Raw genomic sequence first — 18541 nt, 5'->3', positions numbered from 1 at the left:
TCATTAAAGCACCTTGAATTTCAGATTTTCAGCAGCTGGAATGTAGTTTCCAAATATACAACATTTTACTCATGCCAACTGTTATGCTAATAAGAAAATCAGTTGTGTAAAACATCCACTTATGACACAAGGAGTTTCTATCTGGGGAAAGGACTCTAGAAATTTTTAGTAAACTTGAAATGCCTGAGAGAGGACTAGAATAATAATCTTTTAAAATGAAGCTATAGCTAGTAAGCTGTCATTGATTCCCTCGAAACAAATTGGAAATTAGAATAAAACATATTTGAGACTGAAAGTTGAATATCAATTTCTTGAAAGCCTGTGATTACTTTTACCGAGTTTTTGTTTTCCTGGAAAAGTAAAACAAAGCTTTTGTGAATTCCTAAATCTTGATCAAAGGATGATGGAGAAGAGGGCTAAGTATGAGCTTCATTTCCATAGAAGTCTACAAAATTCTATCATTGGCATGTATACTATTTACCATTACTGAATCAAAAAATCGCCACAAAACATATGGGTTTAAACAATCATTTTTTAATCTCATGGATTCCATGGGTCAGGAATTCAAGGAAGCACAGTCAAGAGGCTGTGAACCTTCTAGAGCCTCAGTCTGATGTGGCTGGGGCTGAAGTCACCAAAGGCTTGACAGGGGCTGGAGAATCCACTGCCAAAGTGCCCCCTGACATGCTTGGCAGCTTGGTTCTGGCTACTTCTTAGACCTCACATGGGACTGTATGTGTCCCAGCTTTCTCTCAGAGAGCCTGGTGGAAGCTGAAGCACCTTGTATGGCCTGGCCTCGGTAGTCACACTGTCCCCTCTACCACAGGGCACAAAAAGCAACACTGCCTCTCCTTTGTACAGTGCCTGAGTTTTTGTTATGGACTCAATCACAGAAGGCTTTTGCTTATTTATTCAGCAGCTATTGGGAGACTGAGAAACCACACCCATAAGTGATAAGTGAGGAAAGGAAAAACAAAGAAGAATTAAGAAGCAGATGTAAACCCTCAAGCCTGTGGCATCAAAGAGAAATGTGCAGTAGTAGTACAGAATGGTGGGTCATGGAGGGACACAGGAGGCTGAGCGGGGTTTAGCCTCTCACAGTTCCCAGCACTCTGACCATCACGACTAAGCAGTGTGTAACAGGTGAGCACAGGGTTCTGAAATCTGCTGGTTCCTTGCAACAAGATGGCCATCCCTGAGGGGCCCTCTTTTGTTTTGCAGTACTGGGGATTGAACCTGGAGCTTTAAAACTGACCTACAACTCCAACCCTTCTATTTTTATTTTTGAGACAGCATTGCACTAAATTGCCAAGTTGCCCAGGCTGTCCTCAAACTCAGTCTTCCTGCCTCAGTCTCCAGAAGGCTGAGATTACAGGTATGTACCACCACACCGAACTCCTGAGCTCCTTCTTTATGAGAATGTTGGAGCTGTGGATTGCCCACTCTGAACAGTGACCAAGGTCTTGTAGGGGCTATTGGATTCCTCAATGGTCCTTGCATAGGTTGGGGGCTACCAGGAGCCAAAGCAGGAGGCTGACATGCTCTTCCTGTGGTGCTGCTTATGCAGATGAGCCTCTTCCAGACTGGGGGCCCTTTCTTCAGCCCAAGAACAGCCTCCCTTAGTGACATAGGGCCTGCAGCTCCCCATGGTGACATCTCAGCAGGTCCAGGGCAGTGGGGTAGGGGGTAGCTCAGTGATGAGGACACAGAAGACAAAAAGCTGCCATGAATATGGGAAAGGGTAGACAAAATCTTTGTCACCTGCAGTCCCAAACAGTGAAAACTGGACAGTTTTATATTGTTAGCACTTGGCATGGTGTGTCTGGGGCACAGAGGTAGGTGCCGTGACCATGGGAAATGTCGGTTATCGGGCAAGTTATTCAGTGTTGAACTAGAAGGGCATCATCAAGACTGTCAGCTTATTATTCTTGTAAGTCTCCACCTGCCTGTAGAGAAATGAACTAGGTCACTGCAAAATCAAACAAAAGGTAAATCGAGACAGGCCCAAGAGCAAGCTACTGTCCATAGGACCCACTTTAGAGCAGCACAGGAAGGGTCCAGTGGCCATGCTTAACTGGACCCATGTAGCTGGGGCCTCCATACACCAGGGAAGGAAGCAGCGGTGGGAGTCTAGCATCTGCAAGACAGCACTTCTAAGTGTCAGCCCCATTCCTTTCTCTCCAGGGGAAGAGATTCTTAAGGGTAGATGATATATAAGACAGTGAGGCCACCGGGCTGCACACATAGTTTTGGGTCAGAGAGAGCTTGGTACTATGTCCACTCTGGCTACCACACTTAACTTCTCAAAGCAGTGTAGCCAAGAGTTATCTTGGCTTCTGTTCCTCAGAGGTCTCTGGGAGTTCATTAAAAAAATCTAATGTACTTTTCAGTGAAAAGCAAAGCATAGCTAGGTCTTCGTGCCTGAGGAGGAATATCAGGTAGGAGCCAGAAGTGGCATGGATGTTCAGTTTGTGCATTCCGAATCTGTTACCAGGTCAGCATGCAGTCAGCAAATATGAATCAATTGTTATCCTTAACTTCATGACGCCGAGGGCAATGCCAGCCATCAGTGCCATTGACACAGCTGTTAATGACAGGATGGCTTTGTAGTTAAACACGAATGCCAGTAAATGTCTGAACTAAAAAACAAGAATAACATTGACTGAATAACATAGAGACGGGAAGGATGAATGCTTACTATTCAATATCCCATTCTCCCAGGGGAGTGGTTTGTAGGTTCTTGAAACTACCCCACAGCTACCGTGCTACACGTTACTACTCAGCTCATCCTGTACGCTGCCTGCTAGGTCAGTCCCTTCATTCTCTCAGTGAAGCAGGGATCACCGTCTAGGCCAAGGCTTTGTGGCCAAGACAAGACAGTGACTGGGAGGCCTGGTCTCCCTGCTTGGGCACTGTAGGCAGGCCCTCATGGTGTGGCTGCCCTCACCAACCGCGGCTCCTGATGCCCCTTCAGCTCACTCTGGGCTTCTGCGCTCTCCCTGATGGAACTCTCCTTATTCCACTGCTCCAGCCTCTATTAGGCCTAGAACACCTTGGCTGCCTGCTGTTCATTAAGAAGTGTCACTAAGAAGTGTTCTGGAGATGAGCTTGGCATAGGCCAAGGCACTCAGGGCCCAGAGCAGTCCATCTTCCAAGTACTAGTGACATGGGCAATGAGCCTTCTCACATCATCCTTGGGGATGAGTATCTAGAGCTACCGATTCGGCTGAGTTTCTAATGCCTTCAGGTGGTGAGTCAGTGTCCACAGCAGAGTCTGCGGCAGAAACATGCACGTCTCCTGGCTGACATGAAGAGTCATAAAGGGGAGGGAATGAGGCTCCTCGGCAATGAGAATGGAAGCGCACCCAGATTGGCCTGGGTTGTTCCATGAGCCCCAGGAGAGAGAGTTTTAACCAAGTGGTGACTTTTGGGAGCGCATGGTAGGTGCAGTGGCCTTCTTTGAACCTCACTCTATGCATGCTTAAAAAAAAAAAAAGCCACATGCAGTGGCTTTTGCTCTGTTTCTCACCACAGGTGAGGCTTTGGCAAGGGTGGAGGTGAGGAGGAAGAAGTGGCAGTCCTCCGTCCCTCTGTGTGGACAGTTTCTGGCCAGGTTCCCGGGCCTGGGCACTCCCATGGTGTCACTCCAGCACTATAGCACTGAAGATCCCAAGGCATCTTCAGAGAAGGGCTAGGTGTCCTGCCTCTCCCGGGCCTGCTGCCTTGGCATGCCCTTGAGTAGCCCTTTCTTTGTACCTTTCAGAGCCTTGAGGACCATGTCCACTGTCTGCAGCTTTCTCTTTCCACTCTGATCCTCAGCCACAGTGTCTTATGTTTGAGCCCTTGCCAGTTTTCCTGTAAAGACAGGGGTTCCAATTTGGGACCTAAACTGCAATTCATTTCTCTTCTGTATTTCTGTACAACCAATTTCACAGGAAATACAGCATTTTCAATTTATCTTTATAAATCTTCTATATATTCTTTTTCAAAGAAGCTGGGAGATTTATCTCCATCGTGTGCATTCAGTGTTAGGGAGTATAGCAGGAAAATTGCAAATTGGAACCTAGTGTGGATTCCTTATTCACAGCTGCTAAGGGGAAACCTTTCTGCATACCAAGTGCTGTGAATCCTGTCAAGTCCAGATTGGCCAGCAGGACAGGCTGGGTCCCTGATCCCCTGTGACACTCAACTCTCCTCTGATTCTCCTGGGGTTCTGTTCCTGGCCTGGCTGATGCCTCACACATACACACTGACAGTACTTTCCTGAGCACTTGAGATACCCTCTGCATAGGTCCACAATCCATGCTCTGGGGACTTCTTTCCCTTCTCTCTCTCTGCTTTGTGGATGGGGCCACCATGGTTTTCCTGGTCTCTCTGCTTCATTTCCTTCTTTGGGGGGACCCTGGTCTCTGCCTGTTTCCCCTCCCTACTCCATGCTGGAAATGCTCTGAAAGCAAAAAGCTCACCAGTCCTAGGGCTCACTTCCTTGACTTCTTGGCTCACTTCCTTGACCTCTAGTTTTTCAGTTATCACTCTCAGTGACTGACAGCCAATTACATCTTTTCTGGGTTTTTTTGTTTGACTGCAGGCGGGAAGTTAAATTTGTCTCTTCATTCTGCTTTGGCCAGAATATTGTTAAGTAGCCAGTAATATTGTTAATATCTATTTTTTTTAGACTTGGCATCAAAGTTAAGGCATTGCATATCATGCTTTTGGTTCTTTTAGTTCTTTTAGTCTGAAACATTTCGCTACATTGTTCTGTGTCTTTCACGACATTAACACGTCTGACACGTCTGAGACACTTATCCTGTGGGCTGTCTTGTTTCCTCCTGAGTCAATGTAGGTTAAGCATTTTTGGGGAGAACATCACACAGCTGATCATCCTTCCTCCCTTCCTGACTTCAGCTATCCATTGATACTAAGTTTGTTTACTTGATTAGGGTGCTGTCTTCCAGAGTTTCTCATGGCAAAATGATTTTTATCTTTAATAATTGATAACCTGTGGGGTAATAATTTAAAATCAGTTAAGATCCTTCTTGAGTATTTTTTTTATCCAACCACACATCAGCCATAGCTCTGGTCTGAATCCAGTATTACATTCAGGATTATAAGATGATAATTTCCAACTCTAGCATTCCTTCTTCATTTCTTAGCTGCCATTATTCTTTTAACAAAACTTACCCCTTTTCCTTTTGAGGACCATTATGAATTCATAGGTTCTTCCTCACATTACCTCCCCGCTCTTCCCCTCCTTCTGACTTTCCTTCCTTCCTTCAGTACTTTTTGGTTCTGGGGATCAAACCTAGAGCCTCAAGCATGCCACGAATGCTTTCTGCCCCTGAGCTGTACCCAGCCCTTCTTAAATATGTCTGGATGATTAAAGTGTCCCTATATAGGCAATGAAATCTGTTTTTATTGAACAACACAATGTGAGTAAAACTAAGACGTTTCTAGGCCCAGAGAAAGGTCTAATATTTCCCACTCCTAAGAGCAATGGGGACAGGGCCTTACTAAGAGTCTGCACAGAAGTCTACCTTCTTCCTGTGCACACCCATCAGGAGTGAGACTTTCCAGTTGGGGAAAGGCTCCAGAAGGAAGTGACAGACTGTCCCCAGTGCCCATTTCTGACCTTTATTGTAGGCTTGGCCCACACACTGCCTGGCTTACCCTTCTGTGGGGCACCTCTGTCCTCCTCCCGAAGTAACGCAGTGTTCACGAGCCGCCCTTTGCCACTAGGTGCTCACCCAGCTGCAAGGCTGCGCCTCAAAGCTCCTTTCTGCACAGCCCTGGGGGCCTCGGGCTGTGTCTCCTGCCACTGCAGGAGCCCTTCTCCTAACTCACTTAACTTTGCCCTGCCCACAGGATTGGCCCTGGGTCACAGCAGAGCATCGTCCAAAGCTGGTGCTTAGCTTCCTCACAAAGTTTTATCAGTCATGATTTTAAGGGCAAAAACCAACCGTCATCATGAACCACCGCGCCTGCGTGGCTAACATTCAGTCAGCATTGAGGCTGCGCAGCTGACTCTCAGAAGGGACTGCGCCTGCTCAAAACAGCGCAGGGCCTTTAGAAAGGGCAAACTGCGGCACGGAGCCTGATGGGCCTGCGCGAAGCGGGCTGGTCTGTGTTCCTGTAGTCCAGCTACTCGGCCCAGGGTCATCCAGCCGGGTGCTTCCGGTCAGACGTGATTTCAGGGTAGAGTCTGAAGGTTGGCTTTACAGGATGGAGGGCACAGACATGTGAGCAGCAGCTGCCTTCTTCCTTCAGAGCTGACTGGAGGACAGAGGGGGCAGTCCCTGCCCAGGAGGATGTGGGAGATGATCTCTAAAGATGTTCTCCTTGGTTAAGAGTGTTTCCAGAGATTCAGATGCGCGGGTCAGACTGGGTGTGAGCTGTCTTTGCTTGCGCTGTCAGCGCAGCGGTGAGCACCCTGAGCAGCGCCCTCCTTCCCACCCCAGCTGCACAGCCCCAAGTGACCACCCAGCTGCACCGCCCAGCTGCGGCCACGAGAAGAACCAGCATGTATCGGAAGATCATGGCTGCTTGTGCGTGTGCACGTGCGCGAGCTGAGCCCTGTTAACCCCAGGGGCAGCGGGTGCACGGGGCTCCGGTCCTACTCTGCGGGGCTCCTTGGGCTAAATCGGGTGATGCTCACTGCTCTGCTGCAGGTATGGGCCACGGCCTGACAGAGGATCAGGTCGCCTCTGCGCCTGGTGACATCGAGGGAGGGACCCAAGTGAGCAACCTCAGCGACCTGCAGGTGGGTGTGTGGTTCTGTGCCGTGGAGGAGGATGGAGAGGCGGGTGGGGGGAACAGGCGGGCTCTGTCTTCCTGCTTCTGAGCTGCAGAGGTGCACCATGAGCTGCGTGTGTACCTGTGTGCCACAGTATGAGTTTGTGTGACCCCTTCACAGGTCCTTAAGATTCTAGCACTGAGGAGGGGAAGCAAAAGATTAACTTGTTCTCTCTGACTGGGCACCGCGTGCTGCACTGGGTGGAGTGGAGTCAGGGACTGAAAAGGCTCTGACCTCGCTGCTCAAGTACTGTACATCCCATGCCAATCCCTGTTGGTGGCCCAGGCTGTCCTCGGGGTCCTGGACATCCCTACCTCTACCCCTTGTAAACATTTGGATACTGTAAAACAAAATTTTGATTTGTAGGTAACACTTAACACAACTATTTACATAAAAGGGGTTATTTTGTGCAGTCTCACAAAATTAAATATGTGTGACAGTTCTACAGATTGATTGCAAAACTCACTTCCAGAAATTCAATATACTTAAGAAGGCTCTGAATCATTTTTCTGTTGCTACTTAGCGAAATGATTTTGCTTGCTTGCTATATAGTTTTCAAAAGAAAATTACTGTGTAGCCAGCGCTCTCAGATTTTGGTTGACCTAGCCAAGCATTGGAGTGAGAGCAGGAGGCTCACTGTCAATTCTAATTTGTCTACAAATATACTTACATGGCTCAAGGGGGGACAGAGAGGCAAAGCTCAATGGCCCAACACAAGTCCATCAAGTTGACTTTGTAGGCAAGTTCACAGTGCTGGAAGGGCTCACTGCCAGTGCACACACATTGGCTGCCAAACTGTGAGCAGGCAATGGATTACTAACTTAACTGTCCCATGAGATTTTGGTACTTTGATTACTGTACATTAATTCAGAAATGTGGGATACAATTCCAAGGTTGCTCCTCTGGTTATGACTGTGCCTCTTGTCTCTTTGACATTAAATTTTCCATATTAAAGGATTATTTTATGACAATAATCTAATTCTCCAAAATCAAAATAATGGCACATTTCTGCTTCAGGTCACGATGGGGTAGTAGCACCCTCTTGGCATAACCAACTAGAGCACATGGAAAACATGAGATATTTTCTAGAAAGTGGACAACTCAGTGTGCAGGATCCCATAGAGAAGGGAAATAAAAGTACTGCGCCTGGAATACTTTCATTGCCTGGAAGCAGTGTCCAAGCCACAGCACAGGAAGATAAATCAGGGGAAAATACTGGAGAGGAATGAGCTACAGGGGATGGGGGAGATACAGATCGCCAGAGCAGAACCTTCAAATCTTTGGCTGTCTGTATATCTGTATATGAAAAGCAGTTATCCAAGTGCAGGAAAAGAAAGTAGAATGCAGAACAGTTCTCTGAGCTCACACAGGACTGGAGACAGTTTGTGTCACACCATCCAGAGCAGAGAGAAATTGTGACACATGAGGTCCTAGGTAAAACTCAGAAGAAAATTACTTTAATAGTGGGCTGCTATCATAGTTCTAGGCACTGACTTAGTCTAAAAATGCATGGGAACATCCCTAACCCAGCTTAAAAACAAGACTTAAACATACTGATTTTAAATGATTTAACTAAGTGATAAAACAAAATTCAACACTGACAAAGAATACAAAAAAGTCTAGCATTCAAGAACAAAAAGTTCACTATGTCCTGTGTCCAAGAAAAGTTACTAAATGAGAAAAATTACTCAAGAGAAATGGAACCCAAGATCATAGAGGTGATAAAACTAGCAGAAGAGGATAACAAATAGTTACTGTAAAATCCCACAGATGTTCAGGGAGATGTAGGTAAACATGAGCATGTTGCAGTAAGAAATGGAATGGATACAGAGACCCAAATAGTCTTGCTAGAGATGAAAAGGGAACTATCTGAAATGCAAAATGGACTGGGTGAGATTAACAGCAGAGTAGATACCACACAAAAAGCGATTGCTATATCGGGTGGGTTTGGGGGTCTGGGGGGTCCCCGGACTCACCCTAGCCAAGTTTCTCTCCCTCCAACATATAAAGAAGAAGAGGAGCCAAAGAAGACCAGTGTAAAGCAAAACCTTCATTACAGGTGCTGCAAAAAGTATTGGTACAAAGCCCCTCCAGAGGAGTGGGGCCACCCAGAGCTGAGTCACTCCTGAATCTAGGATGATCTTCTTTTATGGGGGAAGGGTCCTGTCTCTACCTCCCTGAGAGTCTACACTTGCTTGGTTGGATATTGGGCTTGTTGCTAGGGGTTTGGTCTTGTGGACTAATAGGGGGATATAGGTAGGCATGGCAACCTGCACTAGCAGGGACAGTGGGACCTGCACAGAGCCAGGTGTCAGAGCCACAACCTGTCAGTTTCAAAATACAAAACTGCTTGCTGCTCATAGCTACACACAACTTGCGTTTTTACCCTCTAAAAAGAGCTGGAGTCTTAACTCTCCCCAGAGGTCCCTTCTGCCCCTATAAGATCCACAGACATGAATACAGCACAATAGAAACTACTCAAAATGAAATTGAAAAATAATGACAGGAACCCAGAGAATCAATGGTGTTAAGACAATATGGAGTGATGTAATCTACACATGTGGAATCCCAGGAGAGGAAGGCAGGGGAAAGAAAAAATACTGAAAGAGATAATGGATGTATTTCATGTTTTATGAATTTAACAAAAATCATAAGGCCTCAGATACAAGAAGGCCAAGCAAATAAACTCTAACAGAATAACAAGGCACACTCTAACCAAATGTCTGAAACATGACCACTAAGAAAAAAAATATCAGAACCCATCCCAATGGAAAATATTTTAAACAGAGAAAAGATAAGAATGACAAGACTTCTCATCAAAAGTTATTCTTGTTAGAATATGGTGGGACAACATTTTTAAAGTCTTGAAAGAAAAAAAAATCTGTCAAAAAGTCTTAATTCAGTAAAAATTTTATTAGAAATCCCCAAGAAATCATTAAAAAATGAAATGAAAAGGAACAACTATCATAAAAAGAAATCCATAAGAATTTAGAGAAAGAAAAAATGATGAAAGATGTAAGAAACAAATATAAAATGAATAGCAAGATGGTAGATTTAATCCCAGAGCCATTAATAATTACACTAAATGTCCTTGGTCTTACTGTGATCAGCCTCCCTGTGATGGTCTTTTCATGTGTCCACTGGTCTGGGCTACAGTTTGCCATGCCTCAATGCTGCTGTGACTTTAAGTAAAGAGATTCTCCAGGGTCATCTGGTTGGCCTCATTCAGTCAGTTGAAAGTTCTTAAGAGGAAGGCTGATGTGTCACTGATGAATTCCTGCCTATGGAACAAAGTGCCAGGCATGTCTGCGAACTCCAGTTTGCCCTCCTGATAACCAGCCCTGATTTCAGGCTTTCCTAGACAGTTTCCACATCACATAAGATAATTCCTAATGATCCATCACTTGAAACATATCTCCATTGGTTCTACTTCTGTGGTTGAACCCTGACTTATTTATCCACTAATTAAAGGCAGAACTGTTTTGAATAGTAAAAAAAAATAAGGTTCAATTATATGTTAATTAAAAAAAGCCATTTTATATATAAAGACACAGGTTAAAAGTAGAAATATATGTGCATATATGTATATATTTTACATACAACACACATATATAATTGCAAACGCTGATCAAAAGAAAGCTGGAGTGGTTATATTAATATCAGATAAAATAATTTTAGATGAAACACTATTCAAAGCAATAAACCAGGTAAATTTTATAATAATAAATGAATTAAGTTATCAAGAAGATATAATAATCTGTACCTGTATCTATCTAATAGCAAAACTTCAAGTTATATAAAGCAAATTGATAGAAATAAAAAGAAATTGGCAAATCTACAATTACAGTCATATTTCCAATTCTTTTAGAAAAATATGGAGCAAGTAGATAAACATCACTGAAGATATAGAAAACTTGAACAGAAGACCAAGAGGAAAATTAAAATGCCCTTTATGATAGCCTCAGAAGCACACACCATCCCTTCTGCCCAGTTCCACTGGGTCACAGAGCCAGTCCTGATTCAGGGTAGAAGATGCTATTCAAAGGTATGAATGCCAGAAGGTGTAACTCAGAGGTGACTACCTCAGGGCTGCTGTTGCAGAATAATAGGAGTGGAAATGTCATGGGAAGAGATATCACTACCTAAGATTATAAAGTGCTATACAGTAATATATGTTTAGTGCAAGGAAAGAAAAATAACCAATCTGATAGCTAATATTTTCCATTGGTTCTTTGGACTGAGAATCTGTTTGTTTTATTCATTACTGAGAGCCATTCTTTCTTTCTATAAATTATTTATATGGAAAAAATTCAAATATACACAAAACTTGAGTGAATGGTAAGATAAACATTCATGTACCATTACTTAGTGTTACAGCTTGTGTCTAGATGTCCCCCCAAAGCTTTATGAGCTAAGAGGTGTCTGGATTAGGGTTTTTAAGAGTATGATACTTGGGTTAAGGGTGTGATAGTGAGATTAAAGGTCTGAATATGGAAGCCCCTTCTTGGGTGTGGGTGGTACCAATAAATAGGTTTACAGCTTGTATGGAATATTAAAGAAAGAGGGAAGACATGCTGCTGCAGCTTGCTGCTTGCAGCTGTACTGTCTCCTGCCTGCCCTGCCATGGACTGTTTCTCCTCTGCAATGACCCTCTGCCATGCCATCCTGCTTTCGAGCCAGCTGACTATGGACTGAAGCCTCCACAAATCCTGAGCTGAAATAAACCTCTCCTCCTTTAACTTCTAGTGTCAGGTATTTTGTCTCAGCAGTGAGAAAAGTAAGACACTTAGGTTTAGTAATTGTTAATGACATTTATTACTTTCAGCACTATATGCACTTGTATTTGTATATGTATATAAATATGTATACATGCAACATGTTATGTTTGTCACCTGGAGTGGATCAGCCACAGAAGCAGACGTTACATGTCTGTATCTTCCTGACTGATGCTAGAGCTTAAAATCCACAGGACAAAGACTGGGAGGGGAAGGTCAGGTCAAGGGCAGGCTGGAACCCACTAGTATGAATTAGTGTAATGAAAGCAAAGAGAGCAGAGAGATTACCTGAGTAGGCTTTGTGTGAGCAACAAGGCTATTTGTTCCACTCAATTGCAAGCATGCTAAGTTTAAAAAGAGCCAAGAGTAAGGGGAGAGCAAAGAGTTTCAAGGGAAAGGTGGTTGCTAGGCATTGGTCTGAGGAGCTGTTGTCTTGAGGAGTCTGGAGGCAGAGATAGTGTGGTCACAGGCAGTGGTGCCAGTGCCAGTGTATTTGGATTCCCTGGAACCAAGGGTGTTGTAGCTGTACTCAGATTTCCTGGAATTGAGGGATTGGGACATGGTGCTCTGTAACGGTCCTTCCCACCAGCTGCAAAGGTCCTTCCTGCAATGGCCCTCCTTGCCAGATGTGAACACCTAGGATAGACAGATAGACAGATAGATGGCTGGTCTTCAGGGATGAGGGGAGCCTGAAGCTGACAGACCCTTGCCATTCTGGTTGCCTTCAGCTTTGATGAAGTTGGGGTCCTGCAAAATCCAGGGGCCTTTTTGCATGGAGCCAGTCTAGCAACTGGCTGCATGGGACCCTGGAGAGAGGCCACAGTTACAGGCCAGCTGCTTGCCCACACCAGTGAGGTAAGCCACCCATTCAGTAATAATGCACAAGAGCTACACATGGCTGGCATGTGGCATGCTCCTTCTGTCCTCACACTCATTCAAAAATGTGTTTTGTGTTTTAGAAACCCACAGAAGAGGGAATGCTGGGAAACATAGCTCAGCCTGGAGAAGTGGACTCATTGTAAAGCTACCATTCAAAATTAAGTTTTAGAGACTTTGTCACTGTGCCCCTAAGTACTTGAGCATTCATCTCAAAGGCCCATTTTTAAATGGCAGAGGAAGGTGTACCAGGGAATGTTCAGCATTCTTGTGTGGTGCGGATGTAAGGATTTGGAATTTTACTATCATTTAATGAATTATCTTCTTTTAAAATTTAAAAAAAATTCATCTGGCTGGGTCTGGCATCGAGTTTTGTTTTCCTCTATCAAACATAGAATTATATCATCCAAAGGATTTTGACAAATATTAAACTCAACTTTTTTCTTCTTTTTCAGGAGAAATCAGCAAGCAGAAAATTTGTAGTGAGGAACCAGATTTCCAACAAACAGCTTGGGCTTCAAAATGAGTCTTTTGACAAATTTTTTTTCTATCATTCTCAAGCTGTTATGACTAAATTTCCATCCCAGAGAAAGAAAGCATTCCAGATCTTTCTTGAAGATCTGCATTGGAGCTCTTATGAAATATCACTCCCTCCTGTTTTGTTTTCTTCTCTTGGCACTCCTTGAATAGCTATTGCTGGACAAAAGATGAACATTATTTAAAAATTTATGTATTATTTCTCATTAGAGTCAGAATATCCCCGTAGCTGCTGGCACTTGAGCTGAATTCGGAGCAACAGATGAGGAATTTGTAACCAAGCAAACCTCCCTAGCAACAGGTAATTAAAGTCAATTATAATTCTAAGACATTTATTCAGAATGTTTTTAATCCTGAAGAAAAATCCAACATGAAAAAACACATCCCAGAATTTCAAGGCACGTAAGTAGGCAACAAGTAACAACCACTCATGTTAGATGCCATTGTCCAAAAAGTGGGTGCATAATTTAAGTTTGAGAAAGACCTTTGCTTTCAGAATTCCATAAAAGCCAGCTCCTTGGAGAAGCCTACGTTGAGTGTCCAATGAAATTTGGCTGCTGTCCCAAATGGATTCTCCCTTAGTGGCAACTATATTCCAGGTGGCTTGGTTTCCAGATTAGTCCACAAAGGCTTATTTAATCTATACACATTCATTTATAGCTCTCACGATACTATGTCAGCTACATTTAGCTGCACTGTTCCATGGAAAATGCCTTGTGAATCGCACATTGAAATAACAGCCATGTGTCTTGCCTGAACCCTGAAGCCAGGACAGGCAATTGCAGTGGACTTCACTAACTAAAATAGAACTCTGGGTAAGCAGTTATCAAAGCATTCTTGAGGAGCTAGGAGTTTTCGGTTCATATAAGTTGATTATTTCTCTTGAAGTCCTACAGGAAAGGCAACTGCTGAACTTTTCTTTAACCCAATAGTTCCCAAAGATATTTGACTAGGGAATTATTTTTATCTATGAATAATCTATTTTTAAAAAGCACCTAGGCCAGTTGATGTTGCAAGAGGTTAGTGGTTAGTGTTCTGCAGAATGCACTCAAACACTGCACTGTTATAGTCACTTCCTAGAGAGAACTAAATCATTGGTTCTTATACTTCACTGCACATCAGTGTCATCTGAAATCTTTTTAACACCCAGCAGATGCCCTGGTGCTCAGGTTCTGATTTCCCTGGCATGGATGTGACCTTGACATTAGGACATTCTTACTGGCCACACATCTACATTGTTCCACAAGCTGGAGCTGTCTCTGCCTTGTAGCATTGGAGTTGCTGATTCAGAGACAGGCTGGTCCTGAGGGTGTCCAGCATTTGATGTCTAAGAGCTGTGAACCAGGACTTGGGCAGAATGATGCCTGGGTAGACTGGTGAGCCCAGTGATGGGACAAGGGGACGCTCACATGATCAAAGGCCACAGGCTGACAGTGGAACCGACTGGATATGCATAATCACCCTCAGAGCCTCCCCCACCCCAGTATGCACACCAGCAGAACAAGGTGTCCTGGGAGAGGTCACGGGAAGCTTAGCCAAGGAAAAATGCCAAGCCTACCACTGCTAAAGCCAGCACAGAACAGAACATAATGTTTCCTTTGCTTTTCCCCTATAACTTTTTTTTTTCTTTCGTGGTTGTGTGAGAGGATAGCTTCTCTGCACTCACACTAGTGGTGGTTTAAAGAACCCAAAACTACGTATATCATCTTTTGCTCTGTTCATAGAACAGTAACTCTGAAAATGTTAGTCCATTCTGCTGACATTTTTAAACATTATTTTGGTAGAGGGAAATAGATGATAAAGGTATGTGGCACGAAATTCAAAATACAGCAAATCCTATATAATGAAAAATGTCTGCCTCCTCTGTTTCCTTCAGCTACACAGTTCCTTCATTTGTAATTTTTGTTAGTGTAATTTCTACACACATACAACCAAACTGTTTTGGTCTCAACCCTATACTGTAATGTATTCATGGTGGTCTTTTCACTGTATTTTTTTTTCCATTGACCTTTCAATTGGTTGAACAGCATCCTGCAGTAATTTTTTCAAAAAGTATTCTTAAGGACTACATTTCCTAGGCTCTTGCAGTTCAAAGATGCTTTCTTCTGCCTCAGTGTGTGGTTCAGGGGCAGTAACATTCTTATGTACATGTGTTTTCTTTAGGACCTCATAGACCCTTTCCTCCTGACCTCAGGGACTTGCAAGATCCTGCAGGACTCAGAGCCAGATTGAAGAAGAGGTAATGTGATCTGTGGAGCTGCTGTCCAAAGGCTTTTTTTTTTGTCCCAGAAGTTCAGCAATCTTGCTCAGATGAGTCCGCCATGGACGGTTCTACGTTGATATTTTCCATGAGGGCGTGGGATGTTACCTTTCAATCTGAAGAGTCAAGCCTTCATTTCTGGGCATTATAATCAAATATATCTTCATTTTGTTTTGTTTTTTGTAGGAATGTTAGATTTTTAAAAAAATTGTCAGATAAAACTGTATATGTATCGCATATTATTTTTAAGTATACTCACATGTACATTGTAGAATAACTAAATTTCGCTACCAGCAAGTGCACAACCTCACAGAATTACACATTGTTCCTTTAGTGTATTTCAATAATACTATACATTGTTAACTTTAGTCACCATGTTGTACAACAGATCTCTTGAACTGTGCCCTGCTATCTTACTGATACATTATTTTCTTTTGCCAGTATCTCCCCAACCTCCTATCAGCCCTCTTTGAATACTGTTTCTTCAATTATTCTTCTGTTATTTTGTTATCTTCTTTGAAGACATCAATTGTTTGCTTGATTTCATTTATCTGTCTTGCTAATTTCTCACTTTCTCTCTGATTCTTTCATAACTCTTGCCTCATACTAAATTCATTTTTTCTGTCTTTCCCAACCCTACCATCCATAAATTTGTAATACATTTCCATAGCCACTCTGCCCTTTTGCACTGCCTCCAGTTTGACTTTCTTTCCTATAATTGCTTTATTTCTTATTCACTCCTTTCCATAATTCTCTTGGCTTATGCTATGTATCATTATGATCATGTCATCCCTGAGCTCTTATCAGTGAGCTCAGGCTTTATAAAGAACTCAGATTTTTTAATACAGGTCATCATTCCTTCATTAAGATATTTTTTAATTCTTAATAATAGGTTTGTTCATGTTGCTCATCGGATCTGTAGCGGTATTTTTGTGAGGCCTCTTTACTTCCTATTCTTATCTCATGTTACTTTTCATATATTGTTTTGAACAGATTTCTCTCTTCCCCTCCACTTCCCCTCTCCTCCCTGTCTCCCTCTCTCCCTCTCTGCCCTCCCCTTTCTCTCACCATTACCAGCTCCCTACCCACACACCACAAATGCTGCTGCTCCTACTGTCATGGACAAAACTACTCACAGGGTCTCTGCTACAATTTGGTAGGCAAGTAGGAAGGCAGCTTTGAACTCAGGATCAGACTATATGATTTCGAATCCATCAGTCACAATGCAGAAGTTTTAATTCAGAATTAACTCTTGTGTTTCTATGTTAGACTACTCAGAATTCTGAGGACAGGAATTTGATTACTTACCCCTTTAAACCTCAACAAAAATGTTTGTCCTGTTATCTACCATATTCCATCTAATAGCACTTAATAGATGCTCAACATGTAATTAAAGCAGTGTGGATATATATTCATCTGGAAGAATAACAGCCCACAAACACATGCACACACCACTGTGTCAGGGCCAGGCCACAGTAAATCTGTGCTGTCTGCTGTATGGCTGTTATTTTGCAGTCACCTACAATCTTAAGGTCTCACCATGCATTTCTAAAATATCACAAGAAGGAAATGACAGGAGAGTTTACTTTCTCTAGTCTAGCCTATTTTGACAGAGGGTAGCTTTACATTTCCAAAAGTGTAAGAACGCCAAGAAAGAACCAAACCTGCAGACTTGGTGAGGGTAGCTGTTCACCTACAAAAAGGATACTGCTTTTTTTTTTCTTCTCTCTCTAAAGCCTTCAGCTGGATAGCTCATTAGGCCCAGATGAGTTCTCTGCTCTCAGTGCCCACAGGTATAAGAGCCTGCCTTTCTGTCTCAGATGCCCACCCAGAGGCCCCTTCTGTCACCAGCCTACAGCTGGACCAGGCATAACCACCCATTCATAGTAGATCTTGCCACATCTGTGCCTTTGGCTGAAACACCAGCCCCTCCCCACATCCCATTACACCCATGGGAGATTTTGAAGGTGAAGATTCACTAAGTTATGCTTAGGTTACTGACCCATAGAAACTCTGAGCTATGGATGTGTTGTTTTAGGCTACTGACTTTGTGGTAGCTTGTTACACAGCATTGGATAACTGATACAGCACCACTTGGGAAAACTCTTCTTTCAGACTTCTGACTGGATTCATTTCCCAGGACTTCTAAAACAACCACAAACCAGATGACCTAAAACGAATGTATGAAATGTATTGTCTCAGAGACTTGCAGGCTAGGAGTCCAAAATCAACGTGTGGGCAGCGGGTGCTCACCCTGAAACCTGTTGGTAAAAACCTTCTTTTCTTCTTACCTTTGGTGGTTGATTCAATCCTTTGCACTCCCAGGATAAGAGCAAGGTCAGTCCAATCTCTCTGTATTTTCGCAGGGTTCCCTCTGTGTGTCTCTCTTCACAGGTCACCTTGTAAGGACACTGTAAGGACATGTAAAATTGGAGCCCACTCTACTCCGAAATGACCTCTTCTCAATTTAATGGCATCATCAGTAACTCTGTCTGAGCACAACTCTACATTCAGAGGCAACGGGTTTGAGCTTTACATGTCTTTTGGGAAGGTGGGAAGAGGAGGAAGGGGTGAAAAAGTAACCCATAACATGCCAAGGACACTTTTAACTAGCACGTGCTATATTCAGAGTTCAGGCAGGTTTGTGTGTTTTGTGAATCTTTCTGTAGAGTAAAGGTTTGTGTTACTCCCTACCCATGTGTTACTGATTAAATAGAAAGTGAAAAGTGAGGAGGAGAGGGCACATCCACTCCTTATAATATTTAGCAGCCACTCTCAAAACCCAGGGACACACAACTGTAGAATGAATGCTTCAGCCCCATCACCTCCATAATATTTCTGGTTGGCATGGTTATTGCTCAGTGGGGAAAAGTGGCAGAACATGAAAAGATGGCAGTCTGTTTTTACTACCAAACTGAGTAACTGAAGAACTGGGAAGATTATGAGTGGAGGAGATGACAAATGATTCAAGAAGAAATCAAATGTGTTATATAGTTTTCAGATGAGTGTTGTAATAACGGTTACAAGACCTAACAGTTAGCACTCCACAATTTACATTTATATTTCCTTCCTGGCAGTCAGTCACCCAAATACTACACAGTAGAACTGAGTGCTGTGACAAGGTTGAGGGTGCAAACATCTCAGGTGGGGGATTCAGACCTCCAGGCAGGGAGCCAGCAGGGCCTAGCCACGTTAAGTTGTGCTGCTCAGGGTCACTTACAGATACCTTGACAGGTTGCTTGGCTTGTAGGCTTGAGCCCTTCTTGTTTAATACACTGCACATAACAAGAGCAGCAAAAAGGT

General features: G+C 43.4%; 2 long non-coding RNA genes across 2 annotated transcripts; both read left to right on the top strand.

Annotated features, from left to right (window-relative positions):
* The first annotated feature begins 6064 nt into the window (after positions 1-6064).
* On the top strand, positions 6065-10833 carry LOC104863601. Its single transcript, XR_780617.1, has 3 exons — positions 6065-6236; positions 6666-6757; positions 10659-10833. It is a non-coding gene; the product is annotated as an uncharacterized LOC104863601 (long non-coding RNA).
* A 2111-nt stretch (positions 10834-12944) lies between these two features.
* On the top strand, positions 12945-18126 carry LOC104863600. The gene is made up of 4 exons (XR_780616.1): positions 12945-13279; positions 15142-15217; positions 17354-17505; positions 17633-18126. It is a non-coding gene; the product is annotated as an uncharacterized LOC104863600 (long non-coding RNA).
* Positions 18127-18541: the final 415 nt, after the last annotated feature.

This window comes from Fukomys damarensis, unplaced genomic scaffold (genome assembly GCF_012274545.1).
Source record: "Fukomys damarensis isolate Sample0158 unplaced genomic scaffold, DMR_v1.0_HiC HiC_scaffold_16, whole genome shotgun sequence".
Taxonomy (NCBI): domain Eukaryota; kingdom Metazoa; phylum Chordata; class Mammalia; order Rodentia; family Bathyergidae; genus Fukomys; species Fukomys damarensis.
This window is presented reverse-complemented; position numbering and strand designations above follow the sequence as displayed.